Source organism: Peromyscus leucopus, chromosome 8b, assembly GCF_004664715.2.
Source record: "Peromyscus leucopus breed LL Stock chromosome 8b, UCI_PerLeu_2.1, whole genome shotgun sequence".
NCBI lineage: Eukaryota > Metazoa > Chordata > Mammalia > Rodentia > Cricetidae > Peromyscus > Peromyscus leucopus.
The window spans coordinates 6,411,539-6,427,493 of NC_051086.1; the positions used below are offsets into that span (position 1 = coordinate 6,411,539).

General features: G+C 47.2%; 1 protein-coding gene across 7 annotated transcripts in view; it reads left to right on the plus strand.

The window, feature by feature from the left end:
• Positions 1-4: 4 nt before the first annotated feature.
• Positions 5-15,955, plus strand: part of Crebrf (CREB3 regulatory factor) — an 89,592-nt gene continuing 73,641 nt past the window's right edge. For 4 of the 7 annotated variants that reach the window (XM_037200647.1, XM_037200644.1, XM_037200649.1 and 1 more), the window contains exon 1: positions 5-60. The gene's annotated coding sequence lies outside the window, so the exon portion shown is untranslated. Of the gene's footprint in view, positions 61-14,166; positions 15,323-15,820; positions 15,940-15,955 lie in introns of those variants that run through there. The other 3 variants (XM_037200646.1, XM_037200648.1, XM_037200645.1) reach the window with 3 other exon arrangements.

A 15,955-nucleotide genomic window follows, 5' to 3' on the forward strand; every position in this document is an offset into this window, starting at 1 on the left:
TAACTTAGGTTGGATGTATAATCCGGCTGGCCTTGTAGTATGAGACGCCTGAAGAGACTGGTAAGTACTGTTCTTGATCATTCAGTAACCGTTTGAGAGCTTACTTTAGGCAGGGCACTGGAGGAAGCAGAAATGTTGGAATCGGGGCTCCTGCATGCTCAAGAGCTCACAGGCTGTTGGCAGAGAGATGGTTCCTATGCATAGAGATGTAACATAATGTCATGCTTGACCTTTGGAAGTGACGGTGAGATGCAGGCACATACAGCTTGGTCCCTGCTCTGTGAGCTGAGATAAGAGGGTCGCTTGAGATCAGGACTTGGCGGCCAGCCCAGGCAACACAGCGAGACTGTGTCTCTTTTTTTTTTTTTTTTTTGGTTTTTCAAGACAGGGTTTCTCTGTGTAGCTTTGCGCCTTTCCTGGGACTCACTTGGTAGTCCAGGCTGGCCTCGAACTCACAGAGATCCACCTGCCTCTGCCTCCCAAGTGCTGGGATTAAAGGCGTGCGCCACCACCGCCCGGCGACTGTGTCTCTTTTTAAAAATAAAAAGATTGCCCATGGTAAGCGAGTTGAGGGCTATGTCCAGCCACAGGAACAAGACAGTAAATATGGCTGTGGGTAGAACTATCACATTCCCAGAAATAGGACAAAAGAGATCTAGGGGGATTAAAGGCTTGGGCCAGGGGATGTTTTAGTAGCAGGCATCTGAATTGCTAAGCTAGGGGCTGTGTTAGTCTGTTTTGCGGTGCTGGAATGAACCAGGGTCTTGCACAGACTCTGAGTTTTAAGAAAGAAACTCAAAATTAAATAGATTGAATTTTCAGCAGGTCACAGTTCTCTGACAGCTAGCCAAGAGCTATTTCCTGTTTTGCAGTTTGCGCTTTTCTAGTCGTCCTGGACTGTCTGGACTCTTTGCTTCTAGTTGAAGTGTCTCTCCTGCTCTTTCTTACGTTGACACAAAGTTGAAGTTTGCAGACTGACCTTGAATTTGTGATCCTCTTGCCTTTCCACCCAGCAGCTTCTGCTTTCATTTCTTTATTTCAGTTTTAACTCTACCCTGCTTTCTACCCTCCCCATTTACTGGGGAGTAAACCTAGGGCCTCACATATGGTAGGTGAGGGCTCCTACCCCTCAGATATATTTCCAGTCCTTTACTTTCATTTGAACTTAAAAGTTTTTCTAAAAGTTTAGCTGAGGGTGTAGCTCAGTGTAGATGGCCTAGCATGTGCAAAGCCCTAGGTTCCCCTTAACCCATCCTCTTGTCCCGTCCCCGCCCCCAGACAGGGTTCTTTTAGAATTAGGTACCTCCACACTTTATATTCCCAATCAAGGAACCTATTCTTTTCAATAAAAAATATTCTTTTCTGCATTTATTTATTGGGGGAGTGGGTATGCATGTGGAGGTCACATGTAAAAGTTCGTGTTCTCTTTCCACCATGTCAGTCATGGGGATTAAACTCATGTTGTCAGGCTTAGCAGCACGTGCCTTTACCCATTGAGTCACCTCAGTGGCCTCCAAAGAACCTCCTTAGTGAATTTCATGGAATCTATAAAATGCTAAAGATCTGAAGTTGAAGTTACCATGGTCATGCATATGAGTGATTTGCCTCCATATATGTCTATGTACCATGTGCATGCCTAGTTCCCATGGAGGCCAGAAGAGAGCATTTGATCCCCTGAAACCCGAGTTACAGATAGTTGTGAGCAGCCATGTGGATGCTGGGAACCAGACCAGGGTCCTCTACAAGAGCAGCCAAGTGCTCTTAACTGCTGAGCCAGCCCCAGGTTCTATGCTTTAGAATCTCTACCCCAAAGCACTTTATCCCTGGCCACCCTGCCTCACTCAGACTGGCTAATACCCTGCCCTGGATATCTAACTGGGGAATGAATCTGCCATTACAGATAACTATGCTGTCTTCCTCCAGAACAACTTGTGTGACCTTTAATGACGACTTGTCATCTAAGAAAGCGATGCTGGTGGTTACAGCAGGTGCACAGGTCTCTGTAGCCTGCCAGCTCCAAGCACTCAGTAGTGTTCCTCTGCCTTAGCCATGCCCACGGATTCCCTGAGAAGCCTTGCAGCCCATTATCACAGATAATCCATCTGAACCTGTTTCCCACTGTGTAAGCGCCCCCCCCCCCTTCCAGCAGACTGAAGCATCTGCCTAATTGTTTGCTGCAAAAGAGAGGACCTCCTGCGTCACCAAGCCTAGCCCCCACTGACTTGGTTTCAGTGGCTTTGCAGCAGGGTTTTTCAAGCTGCATCACATTTGGCCCCGCCAGGGTAGCTGCACTCGGTCAGGTGGAGGAGAATGTTAGCTGTGGCATGCCTCGCAGTGATGGTGGAGGGCAGCTTTGGGGGCGCTTCTCATCAATGCCAGTGGCTTAATGGCAGCATAATTGAAGGCGCTCACAACGCTGGCTGATCTGTGTTTGTGGGTTGTTTTTACCAATCCACTTTTACCTTCTCCCTTGTTCTAATCAAATTACCCATCAGGAAGTGGCCTGAATGACATTGCCGATTTGCTTGTGATCTTGTTTTCAATTTGGTGGGGTCGCTTCCTGCAGTCATCAGTAGGGATGGTTGGTGTGTCACTTGTGCTGACAACAGTGAGAAGGACAGATGTGCTGTGGAAGGCTCCAGGGCTGTGCCGTGCCAGCCAGGTGTTGATGGTTCTGCAGTAGACTGTCTTGCCCTGGAGCCCTCAAGGGCCATGAAAGGCCTGGACCTCCAGCTTTGTCTCTCAGCCCTCCTGTGACTTTCTCCCGTTGAGGCCCCATGGCACCTGTGTGGAGCAGGGCAGCAAGACACCTGGAGAAGAAAGGGATTCCTCTTGGCCAACCTGGAGACAAAAGATTTCTCAGAAAGGTTGACTGCAAGCCTCTAAAGGTCACGAGCAGCTGTACCGTCACGTAGCTGTGTCAGTGGCTTTGAGATGAAGGGGTAATGAGATCGGTTCAGACTGAGGGAAGCTTGCTGAGTTCTGTTTGCCCAGGAAGTCAATGTATTCTTGAGGCCCAGTTCTTTAAGCTATTCCATTTCATCTGTCTGTTTAGTGGTGCCAGGGATGCCCTCTGCTCACCTCACACTTTCTGTTGCTGTTTCTGTTCAAGCTCACCTTGAACTCAGTATCAGACTAAGGCTTCAGTGTCCTGAGAGGTGGGGTTATAGGTGTGAGCCAACGTAGCCAGCTCCTACCTATAGCCTCTTCTGTTATGCAAAGCTATTACCAAATGATGGTGAGGCTGATTTGTAAATTATAATACACACAGGACATTTGCCCAGGAAGAGGCCCAATCCTGTGAGCATGGTTGGCTGTACTTCTTTATTAAAATAGGACCCAGAGGGACAGGTGACTGTTTTGTTTCTTGTTTTTCCTATCCAGGTTTCCCTTTTGAATAGGCTATTTGACTTAGAGGGTTCCAGAAAAATCAGTAAAAGGCACCTGTGCCGGGCCTGGGCCCTGAGATCATGAGTGGTTGGACCTCTCCCTTCCTGCCTTGCAGGTATTAGTCTGTATGACACCAGGGAGGAAGTGTTTCTGGTATACTTTAGAAGAGCCTGCCAGTTGCTATGGATGGACCCCAGGGCCTTGCACATGTTCAGCAAGTATTTGCCCCCAAACTACACCCTCAGCCCCCGGAGTGCTGAGCTTACTTACAGGCATGGCTACCACACCTAGATTTGAAATTATTGCTGAGTCAGTAAATTATTGGATTTTTATCTTCCAAAACATGAGAGTCAGTGGTGGGCTGGAGAAGCAGCTCAGTGGTTAAGAGCATTTACTGCTCTGCAGAGCACCCAAGCTTAAGTCCCAGCACCCACATGGTGCCTCACAGCTATCTGTAACTCTTCTCACTCTGCAGATGCTAGATTATGCACATAACGTATATGTAGGCAAACATTCATACACATAAAATAAAATTAAGTAAATCTTTCTTTAAAAGTCAATGCTTTCTTAGATCTAAGCATTTTAGAGTGATTATAACCCACAGCCCTATTTGGAGAACAGATGTATTTACAATGTAAATGAAGACTTATGCAACAAGTACATGTTATTTTCCCTGCTGCATCCCTTCTAGAGCTTTCTACTTAAGTGGATGAAGTTGTAGAAAATCCATAATTTTAAAAAGAAAATGACACAAAATACTACATTAATAATATTTATACCTGGAACAGCTGGAAACAGCATTGCTGTCCCAGACCAGAGGCTTATCAGGGAGGTGTGATGGTACACTGGTCTCCCCCCACCCCCAGACAGGGTTTCTCTGTGTAACAGCCAAGCTGGCTGTCCTGGAACTCAGTCTGTAGACCAGGCTGGCCTCAACTCACAAGAGATCCACTGCCTCTGCCTCCTAAGTGCTGGGATTAAAGGCATGCACCACCAACTGCCTGGCAAGTGCATAGTTCTTACAGATGAGGCAAGAGGATAGATAAATAGAAACTGTCATTCCTGCCACCAAATTTAGTAACAGAAGATCATTTCTGTTTAAGACTATCTGGAGGAGATTGGAAAGAAAAACAACAAAACTAACATCTCCTTCTGTATTAGTTACTTTCCAATTACTGTCATAAGACACTATGACCAAGCCAACTTACAGAGGGAAGGGTATACTGGGGACTTACAGTTCCAGAGGGGTATGAGTTTAGCACCATCACGGCAGGGAGCGTGGCAGCAGGCAGGCGGGCATGTTGCCAGAGCAGCAGCTGAGAGCTTACATCTTATCCACAAACAGGAAGGAAGCAGTTCACTGGGGATGGTGAGAAGCTTTTAAAGCTTCAAAGCCCATCCCTGACACACCTCCTCCAACAGGCCACCCTTCTACTCCTTCCCAAACAGCTCTACCAACCCGGGACCAAGTATTCAAACACAAGCCTACCAGGAGCCATTCTCATTGACACCCCTGTACCTTTAAATGATTTCAAGTGATTTTCATTTATTTTTTACTTTTTCAGCACATTCTTCAGCAAAAATGTAATCTATGAAAAGGCTTGCGTGGGGAACTAGAGAGATGGCTTGGAAATTAAAAGTGCTTCTTGCCAGAGGACCCAAGTTCGTTCTCAGAACCCACAGCAGTCAGTTCACAACTGCCCATGACCCCAGCCACAAGATCCGATACCCTCTTTTGACCTTTCAGGCACCTACATACAAGTGGTATATAGACATATGGACATATATATATATATATATATATATATATATATATATATATACATATATATATATAAATTAAAATAAATCTTTATTTTTAACCTTTTAAAACTTTTTTTAAAATTGTGTGTATGGATGTTTTGCCTGCATGTATTTCTAGACACCATGTGTATGCAGTGCCCTCAGTGGCCAGATAGCATCAGATCCCTTGGGACTGGAGTCACAGATGGTTGTGAACTATCATGTGGGTGCTAGGAACCAAGCCCAAGTTCTCTGGAAGAGGAGCAGTGCTCTTAACCACTGAGCTGTCATTCCAGCCCCTAAAAAAATTAATATATATATACACACATATATACATACACATATGCAAGTGTGATGCATGCTTGTAAGCTTTTTGGAAATAGGAGGGTCTCGAATTTGGGACCATCCTGGGCTGCAGAGTGAATTCCAGATCAGCCTGTCTGGAACAAGAGCAAGACCCTGTCTCAACAAACACAAATGTAATAACTTAATAAAAAGAAACAATGGCAATTACTTTACTAACAAAAGGTAATGGAATATTAAAGAAAAATCCTTCCAGATTGTAAATGTCTGTCCACAGAAAAATGCATGGTAGAAAGTAGTCCATAGTATTATGATTACTTCTTTGACAATTTTGTATAGTTTTTAAGTTGTCACAAAGCATGCATTACTTTTATGATTGGGGAGGGGGTTGTGTTTCTTATGGATTGTTGTCAAAAGTTAGTACTTCCTTCAAGCTGTATAAAAACATCCTCCCCCACCCCAAGCATTCAGGATCAGGGGAAGTGAAGTCAGATTTACTGAGACACAGGAACTATTCTGAGTGAGGAAAAAGCAGTCGATTCACAGAGAACTTGTGAACAGTGTTTGGCTGAGCTGGGCAGTTCAGACCCTTCAGGGTGTGAGGCCTCTCTCTGGCTTCCTTTTGTGGAGGTGTTCACAGTGACCTTGTGGGATGATGAAAAGGGAGCATTGATGTTGATTTCTGCCTACGTAGAAAGTAGAAATGTGGGGCCATGAATGTGCTGGGGTCCCACATGGGTTAAAGAAAGCCCCAGTGTTCTTCTAGCCAAACAAGAGCCCTTAGACTATCATCAGGATTTTGGCTTGGTTTCCAGAGTGTCTTCACACTGACCAAAGAGTGTTACTACCATGGGCTGCCACCTCAAAATGGAACGAGCAGGGTAGATGTTTTGTAAAAGTAAGCTGGTGTTGAGGAATATGACTTAGGAAGCTGAGAATGACTCTCTAAGCCCTCTAAGCCTTTCCAGCAGGTATTTCCAGCACCTACTTGTACAGAAGGAGCCTGCTTGCAAACCGTGTCTTGTAAACAAGATACTGCCCCTGCGCTGTGCCTTAAGGAAGACAAATAATAAGGATGGTTTATAGGGCTGGAGGGTACAGCGGTAGAGAGCTTGCCTAGCAAGCTTAGACTTGGTTTGGTCCCCGTTAACTCCCCCCTATTTTTAAGAGCTATTGGGGCCAGGTGTTGGGAGTGGGAAGTGACTAGGTAGAGTGCAGCAGTTAGGAGTACTTCCTGCTCCTCCAGAGGACCCAAGTTCAGTTCCCAGCACCCACATTGGGTGGCTCACAACTGCCTGTAACTCCAGCTGCCGGAGATCTGACACCCTCTTCTGACCTCTGCTAGCACCCGTACATATACTCAGCCATATACATGTACACATAACTGAAAAATTTAAAATAAATCTTTTTACTTTGTGTTCACCCCCACTCTCACCCTATCCAGTGCTTCCTAGGAAAGTGCATTCACTAAGTAAGGGCACTAAAAACACTAAACTAACATTGGGAGAAAGGATTTTGAAATTAAAAAAAATGGCCTTTAGTGGTAAACCCACAGAAGGGGGAAGCTTGAAGGACTCCAGGCTGACTGGGGAAGAGGATGCAGGGCCCAGGAGAGGGAAACATCCAGGGATGTGGTAAACTGAAATAAATGGAAGCTGAGAAGCAGCTACCTTGGCATGGCTGTCAGAACAACTGTGGTGATGGCTTGGATGCAGGGTAGGGATGGAGAGCACAGGGAGGTGTTAGAGAGTGCACCAGGTTCCCGATAGAGGAGAAGCTGCAGCATTTCCGCTGAGATCAGGACACAGCGATCCAGGAGCCTTGGCACAGCCAAGTTCAGCAATGGACAGTTCATGTTGACACATCCCAGGTGTCTGCAGGGGATCGTGTCTGGGGCTGGTTGCCTAGGTCTGGAAGGCAAGAAGGACTAGCTAGAGATAAGAATGTAAGGGGCCAACACAGACAGATGAAGTTATGGATACTCATGATTGTGTGAGGAAAGGAGCTGTCTGGAGACCTTCACTCTCACGAGTCCATCCCCAAGAGGCAGGACAAGGAGAGAGTCTGTAAGGAAGAGCCATCTGAAGGACCATGGCTCAGGTAGTGTCAGCACCACTCTCCCCTCCGCCTTGCCAAAAAATTTATGTACATTATCCTATGAAGTAAATAGAACATATATATATATATATATATATATATATATATATATATATATATATATATAGTCTCAGCAGACCCTGATGAATGTCTGAGAAATTCCCACAGTGTAGCCACAGGCATCCTAAACCTGTACATCCAAGTACAAGGCAATATTGACCTCTGCAGCCATCCCTGAAGGGCAGAATCAGGATGAGACCTGCATGTGCCCTTAGAGTTGGGGGGGGGGGAGCATCATTCCTGTGCAGGAACACCTCCCTCCTCTCCACTTAGCTCTGTAGAGCCTAGCCTCTGGCCTGGAGCTACTCGGCCCCTCCCGGTTTTTACAGCAATCTTTGCTTATCTCTGTCAATACACTTATCGTTTGTTTGTTTAGTTTGCTTGTTTTGAGACAAGGTGTTACTGTGTTAGCCCTGGCTGGCCTAGAACTCATGGTGTAGATGAATCTGGCCTTGAGTGCTTAGAAATCCTGCATGGATTCCAGGAGTAAGCCACTAAGCAGGCCTGTTCCAGTATTTGATCCCCACAGTCTTGCACGAAGGAGCTATTTAATGATGCTCATTTACTTAGAGTTAGTATGGGGGGAAAAATCCCATGGGAGATGACTTTTAGTAAATTCTGATCTTTGGGAATCAAGTTTACATGATGCAATGTCACAAGTGTCTAAAGTTACAAAGACTCTCTAGTGCTCTTCCCTGTGTTGAAACTTGTGATGATACCTTTTCTCTTTCTTTCCGTTTTTATGGTGCTGAGTACAGAACCCAGAGCTTTGTGCATGTGTTTTATAAGGCAATTGCTTAGCTGCTGGGCTGTACTCCCCACCCTCCCACCCTCACCTAGCCTTGAACTTGTACTCCTCCTGTCCCAGCATTATAGGCATGCATCACCTGGGACAGTCTCAATCTCTCAATCAGTTTTGAGCAAGGATTCTTTTTGTTTGTTTTTTGTTATTTTTGTTTTGTTTTTCCATACAGGGTTTCTCTGTGTCTCCTTGGCTATCCTGGAACCCACTCTGTAGACCAGGCGGGCCTCAAACTCATATCTAAGGTTCCTAGCTGGGATCCACGTATTCTTATGTCTATGGCTTTCTTTAGGCCCCCAGAAATGTTTAGAACCATTTTTATTAGTAATAACAGCCAGATGTAATGGTGCATGCCTTACTCCTAGCTTCTCAGAAGGCTGTGGCAGGAAGAAAACAAGTTCGAGGCCGGCTTGTGCAACTTAGTGAGACCCTGTTCCAAACTAAAAATAAAAAAGGAGCCGGGAGGACTTGCCTAGCATAGCAGAGCCCTGGGATGGGGTCCAAGCCTTTGTACTTCAAAAAAATAATTACAATATTAGTAGCTAGCATTTAGGCAGTGTTTGCCATGTGCCAGGCCTGTTGTATATGTTGTTAGACTTTAACTGGATTGGAGCAGGGCATTTTGCTTCCTTTCTAATATTCCCAACTTTTCAGTTATGACCCTCAGAACAGAAGAACCCCCCCCCCCCACTGGACCCTCCCTTGTCCCATGGTGTTTTCAGGAGCCTAAGCCCTGTCCTTGCTGCCTTTGTGGAGAGGAGAGGAGGGGTAACCACTGTATACCTTGCTGTAATTCCCACGTCAATTCCATCATGAGTCCACTTTTGGAGAGGTGGCTTCCTCTTTTGCCAGGGTGGGAAGAGGGGACTCCTTCTGGCAGACGGGTGCTAGCTTCAGCCCTAGCAGGTGCAGTTGGGGCGTTTGGACAGGCAGGCTGTCCTTCGAGGACCTAGAGAGATGCCCTAGGGGGCTAAGCGCTGAGGAGGGGATCAAGAGCATCACCTCTTGACAACATCTGCAACTGCTATTGGGTCTGTTAATCATGCTTTGTGACCCACTGCTGCAGCTGTGTTAATTACACTGTCATGAGCCTAGGCTTTGTGGAAAACAGAATGAAAACTAAAACCGAAAACAAGCTGATGGGCATGTCCTGAGTTTTCCTATAGCTCAGGGAAATGTGTGGCTTCGTAAATTTGCATTAAATCAAACCTTTGGCTGAGGAGGACCCCGGCTCCACCCTCTCCTCTCAGCTTTGTGTGACTTCTTTCCCTTAGAAACCTTTCTGAATTGTTTACTTCCTGCCCTCGAGAAGCTAGCCTCGCAGTGTTCTACCAGTTTGGGTTTTTTTGGAACACACCTCCTCTCCTAGTTCAACAAGCTGTTATGGCTTTGGGTCTGGGTTCCTGCCTCTTGCTTATCATCTATCCCTTTGCTTTCGGCTTTCATCCTCCCACTCTGGCCTCGCCAACAGAAGTCTTATTATACCTGTGTGTAGGGAGTCTCTCTACAACAAATGCTAGACTGTTCTCACTCCCTGGCCTCCTGGTTTGCTATCACTTACAGCCACTGATCCGAACACTGTATGTTCAGCTCAGCACTGATAAAACAGAATTAAAAAAAATCTAATTCATTGTCCCAGAAGTGTTCAGTCAGCAAAAGAGATGAAACAATTTTGACAAGAATGCTGTATTGGAAGATAAGAGAACAATTCCAGCTGCCGCCACTGCCTCTCTGCCAGGAGACATTTTTCTTTTCTACTGGCTCTTGTCTAAGAAGTTTCTAGTCGAATTCCTCCCAGAGAGGCAGAAATGAGAGACCCTCTTATGCACCAGAGTCCTTCATTTGGCCCTTAAGGTCAACCTATGAGGCCAGGGAGAAGAGGGATGGACTATCAGGTGGGTTAGCAATTTGCCCAAGGAAGCTAACATTGAGGGCCGTGTCCTGCTCTTTGAATCAGCATGAGGGTCCCTTCGCATGAATTCTCTCTTTCTCCCTCACTAGGTTCTGAGGTCCTTCAGGGCGAGGACAGTGTCTCATGTGTATACATTCAGCACTTTCCAAGCATATCTACTTCTTTCCTTTCCCTCTTTTGTCAATAAAGATAGGCTTGGACGTGTAACTCGGCGGCATGCTAGATAAAGATAGGCTTGGACGTGTATCTTGGCGGCATGCTAGCGTGTATGCCTACTTGAGTCACTGAAGAAGTGACACCAACAATCCAAGGCAGTTAAGTACTTACCGTGCTTAGAGGAACGGAGAGGAGTGTGTTGGGTGGGGCGGAGGTAGGCTGCACAGAGGAGAAAGGGGACTTGAACCTTGGAAGATGGGATAGGGTTTGGGTCTTAATCTGCTCATCAGATCCACAATCTTAATCTGCTCATAGGCAGATCCATCTGCCCTATACCATAGCAGGCCTGGTTATTGAGTATGGGGTAGGCTGGGAAATCAGGATAGATAAATAATGGGGTATTTGGAGGCTGAACTTGGTGTATCCAGGGAAAAATAAGAAACTGAGGCTCAGAGCTATCACATAAGGACACTGTCCAGTTGAGAGATCACAGTGAGAATAACATCTCCCCCCAACCCAAAGAATGCTTTTTAGATGAGATGAATGAGGGATGAGATCCAATTGCCAGCATCAATGAGTCTCTTTACACCTCTCAGCAATACTGTCACCTTCTCAGGAAAAAGTCAGTGCCGAGTGTCAGAGGGACACAGCTTTTCCTGGAGATTTTCCAGCTTTGAGTTAATTACTCTCACTTTTGAAGTTGCGACTTCTGACTGTATCCCACAGTCTCGAGTTGTCCAGAGAAAAAGCACTTAGTCCCAAAAGGTTGACACTTTAAAAGATGTGTGCAGAATCAGCAAGCAGGACCCAGTCTGCTCTAATGAGGATTCACACAGTACACTCTTTAGGTCATAAGGCAATGTAGGACTGGGTGTGGGGTTGCCCATCTCTAATCCCAGCAGTTGGGATGCAAAGGCAGGCAGATCAGGAGTCCAAGGCCAGGCTTAGCCACATAAGACCCTGTCTCCAAACAAACAAAAATAGTAAGAAAATGCAAAGCTTTTGACAACTTTTCTTAAAAACAATTTCTCTGTTTTCCACGTCATCTGAATTTTCAGTTGCTCTTGCCAGCACAGCTATGCATGGCTGGGCACTCTGCTAGAGCACACAGGATCATAAAGCATGATCTGCTATGTCTAAATTTCTTATGGGGAACAATCTAGAACCCTGGTCACCTTAGATATCATAGCCCAAATTAGGGTCTTGGCCAAAGTTAGTTTGTTAGTTTGTTTTTGAGACAGTATCTCACTGTGTAGCCCTGGCTGGCCTGGAACTCACATAGATCCACCTATCTCTGCCTTCTGAGTGCTAGGATTAAAGGTGTGCACCTCCATTCCCTGAATCATTTTATTTTTGAAAGAGGGACACCCTGTGTTCCCCAGGCTGGCCTCAAAGCCCTGGAGTCAAGCACTTCACTTCAGCCCTCTGCACATTCAAGTTTAAAGTGAAAGAGATGTCTGTGTATACCGAGAACACCTGGGGAGTCTCCACAGAGCCCAACGACTTCATTTTGTACTTTCATTTTTTGAGACAAGGTACATCCTCACAATGTAGCCCAGACTGACTTACTGGAAAAGAGGCACAAGCAACCATGCCTGGAGCTTTTGGAGCTTTTGAATGTTATACCATATCTGAATGCTACCTATTGAACAATAAATTACTTTGAGGAATTTAGTGACGTCCTCTGTATCTCTTACTTTGTATCATTGTCTCATCTTTGTGTAAAGTCTTGTTTTTCTGATTCAGGCTGTTTTACTGCATGAGTTTTTCTGAGGAGCGTTGTTACACACTTTTGGAAGGGGCAATGCCAGCTGGCCACCACTTTGTGGCTAGAATAAAAGCCTCCCAACCCTCAAGCCAGCACCATCCCTGAGTCTTTCTGCCAACTGTGTGGTAGAATCTGGCTGCAGAAAGCCCAAAGAAACCCAGGTCAATCAGGAGCCTGTGATTTCATTCAGTGCAGAGCAGGATACAGTCAGTAACAGGCCTTGATGGAAAGTCTCCACTGGACCAAACTCTGTTCCTTCCTAGACAACAGAAAACACAAAGGCTGAACAACAGTGTAACTTACCAGCAGGTGCCACTAATGGCAGAGCCTTGTGATAGGATATGAGTCTGCTGCCTGGTAGCTGTGCAAATGCCTATGTGTGGAAGGTGGTATAATAACAGAAGGGCTAGCCATCTGCTGGAAAGCTTTCGAATATGGCACTCTGAGAGGATAAGCAAGCAGGAAACTTCAGGAAATTTAAAGCATGAATATCACATAAGTCCAGGGATGTGGCTCCAACTTCTCAAGCCAATATTTTTCTATTTGATTTTCAATTTTCTATTCCACCTAATGGGGAAAGTTTGTCAGACTTAACAAGACAATTATAATCTGTTTAGTTCCCATGTAGTAAATACTTGTTGAATCATTGGGTATTGGGGTCCTACTGTGTGCTTGGATTCTAGGGGAGAGATCTGCTTTACTTTCTTCCTACGCATCTACAGTTACCTATTAATCTGGGCTCCAAAAATTGCTTTAGCCTAATATGGTGGTATATGGTGGTTTATGCTTGTAATGCGTGTACTCAGGAGGCAGAGGCAGGATTGCCACAAGTTTAAGGTTGACCTGGTCTAATGGCTGTTAAATTGCTGAGTTGTCTAGAGTTATCCTTACTTGCTGTTTAGTCTACAGCTGGTCTTCTAAATGATGCCCTTGAGATAGTCTAATACTACTACTGTTCATTATGTGCTTACTGTATGCCAGGCACTCTGGTAAGTGCTATATATGACTTATTTTTTAAACAATCTTTTTGTTTTATTGTATGGATTTTATTTTATTGCATGTGGTATTCAATGTGTGTATATGCATGCTTGCACTCGTGTGTGAATGTGGGCATGCACATTTGTCATGGTGTCCAGCCTTGGATGTCCATACATGCTTTCCACCCTGTTTGAGATAGGGTCTCATCGTCACTGTATGTGCCAGGCTGGCTTGCCCATGAGTTTCTTGGGATTCTCCTGTCTCAGACTCCCATCTCCCTGCAGGAGTCCTGGGATTACCGATGTCCCTGATACACACCCAGCTTTTACATTCTTGGTGTTCAATTCATGTCCTCACATTTGTGTGACATGTGCTTCACCCACTAAAGCCATTTTACCAACCCTATGTGAATTACATCACTCACTTCTCACACCAATTCCATTTTTACAAAGGTAGAAATTCAGATTCATCGAGTTTAGATAATTTGTGCTGGTTCACACTTGGTGAAACAAGGATTCCAATCCAGTTTGTTACTAAGTAACATAGTGACTGGCTATATGTCTGGCATGGAGGGCAGAGGATGAGTGACATTGCTAGGCCCACTCAGTCTCCTTCAGGCTCATGATCTAAGCAAATCTTATTCATTCACAAGTTCATGGTTGCTTGCTATTGAAACAGGGAGCCTATCACAATGTAGCTCAGGCTTGCCTTGAAGATCCACCTGCCCCAGGCTTCCCAGTGCTGGAGTCACAGACCTGTGTCACCACATCCCATCCTAGTCCATGATTGTGACATTCGATACTTTGCCTGGATCTATGCGTTTGTGGGGGGTGGGGGAGTGGGGCGGGGTTCTATTTTTAAGGGGTTGTAAGGAAGGGTTGAGACCTGGTCTCATGAAGCTGTCCAGCAACTCAGTGTAGCTAAGAATAAACTCCACATCCTCCTGCCTCCATCTCCAGAGTGGTGGCATCAAAAGGGTCAACCACTATGCCCAGCTCTGAAGCCACGTTTTCAATGGAGGGTACTCCCAAGGGTACTGATATTCGGAGGGAATCTGTTGAAGTTTCTCTATCCTTTAATCTTCTTTCCTGTGCTTAATACGTTTTCTGTGTTCATATGTGTGTGCTGGTGCAGACCTGTAACCCCACACCCAGAAGACTAAGGCAGGAGAATCCTGAGTATAAAGAGAATTCTGGAAACACAGGCTGTGATAACTAGGAACAACAATTCCTCCAGGATTTTTTTTTCCTTTTGAAAAATTGTTCTCTTATTGCAATGTATCTGTTGGGAGAACTATTTGAGATAATGAACCAACCACATACTACACATCCAACAAACTGTCAACAGAATTAAGAGTCCTAAGCAAATCACAGGATTACGGGTTAGACAGGCTTGTCTAGAGAGCATCTATTAGCAGTTTGTACAGCTGAATACAGATCCTATCTCAAAGGTGCGAGCAGCTGATCCAAGGCCTGGGGATTCAGACTTATTAAATATTAGTTGACAAATAAGGCCAATTCTACCGGGGAACTGGGATGTCATTTACAAAACAGAATATCGATGCAGCCACCTACTAACTAGTATTCCTTTAGTCTCCCGTGGTTCAGTTAAACTGTAAAGTGAGCATTCGGACACATCGGGCCTCATCTTAGTTCTGAGCCTACAGGCTGAATATGGAAGCCTCTGAAAAGAACATCACGCACGAACGCGAGCTTGCAGCTCGCCATTCCCGGCGGCCCACGCCCACGCTCAGCAGCAGTCTCGGGAGCCCCCGCTCCGCCCTCTCTTCCTGGTTTTCCCCAGCAACCCGCCCCTCTGGCACCACGTGACACAGCGCCGGCCGGACCGAGCCTCTGATTGGCCGGGTTTCAGGGCGCCTCGCGATTGGCCCCGGGCGGCGGGCCCCCGCCTCCCTCCTCCTCCTCGCCGCGGCCCACGTGAGGGGGGCGAGTCACGCGATTTCCGGGAACCCGTCAGGAAGGACATAAACAAAACAAACCCGAGGCAGCATGGAGAGGGGCCGCGGCTGCGGCAGCGCGGCCGAACCCCGCGCCTGAGCCACCCTCAGCCCCAGGTGAGTGCCGAGCGTCCGCACGGGAGGGCGGGGTGCGGCGACGGAGGGCTACGGGCGCGGGGCGCCGGTGCCTGGCTCCGGCCGAGCGGGGCGGGGGCCGCCGGCCGAGAGCGCGCGGAGCGGGGCCGCCGGTGCGAGCTGGGCCAGGCTGCTTCCGCGGCCGACGGTTACATAAAAGGCGGGCGCGGGGACGGGCGCCCGTCCCCTCCCGGGTCCGGCCCTTGGCGCTCCCTGGAGCCGGGGGGCCGCGGCTGCCGGCAACCGGCCTGTCAGAGCGGCGAGCGGGTGGGAGGGGCCGGCCGGGAGGGGAGGAGAGGGGCGTGTGAGGGAGGCCGGCACGGCCAGCGCTCGGAGGGCTAGGGACAGAGTCGCGGGCCAGGCGAACTCCGGCCAGGGGCGTCGTAGGGCCACTGCTCCCCCCCCACCGGCCCCTCCCAGGAGGCGGCGGGCGACGGGGGCCTCCCTCTCGGGATTTGTTTATATGTCCTCTCTAAGCAGCTTGAACGGCCCGGAGGCGGAGCCCTCGCAAGCGAGTGGCGGCCGATGCTGTCCAATGGAGGAGGCGAGCGGAGGCCCTGGCGCCAATGGGTGCAGGGAGGCGGTGCCGCGGGCCCCCAGTAAGTTAGGCTGTGC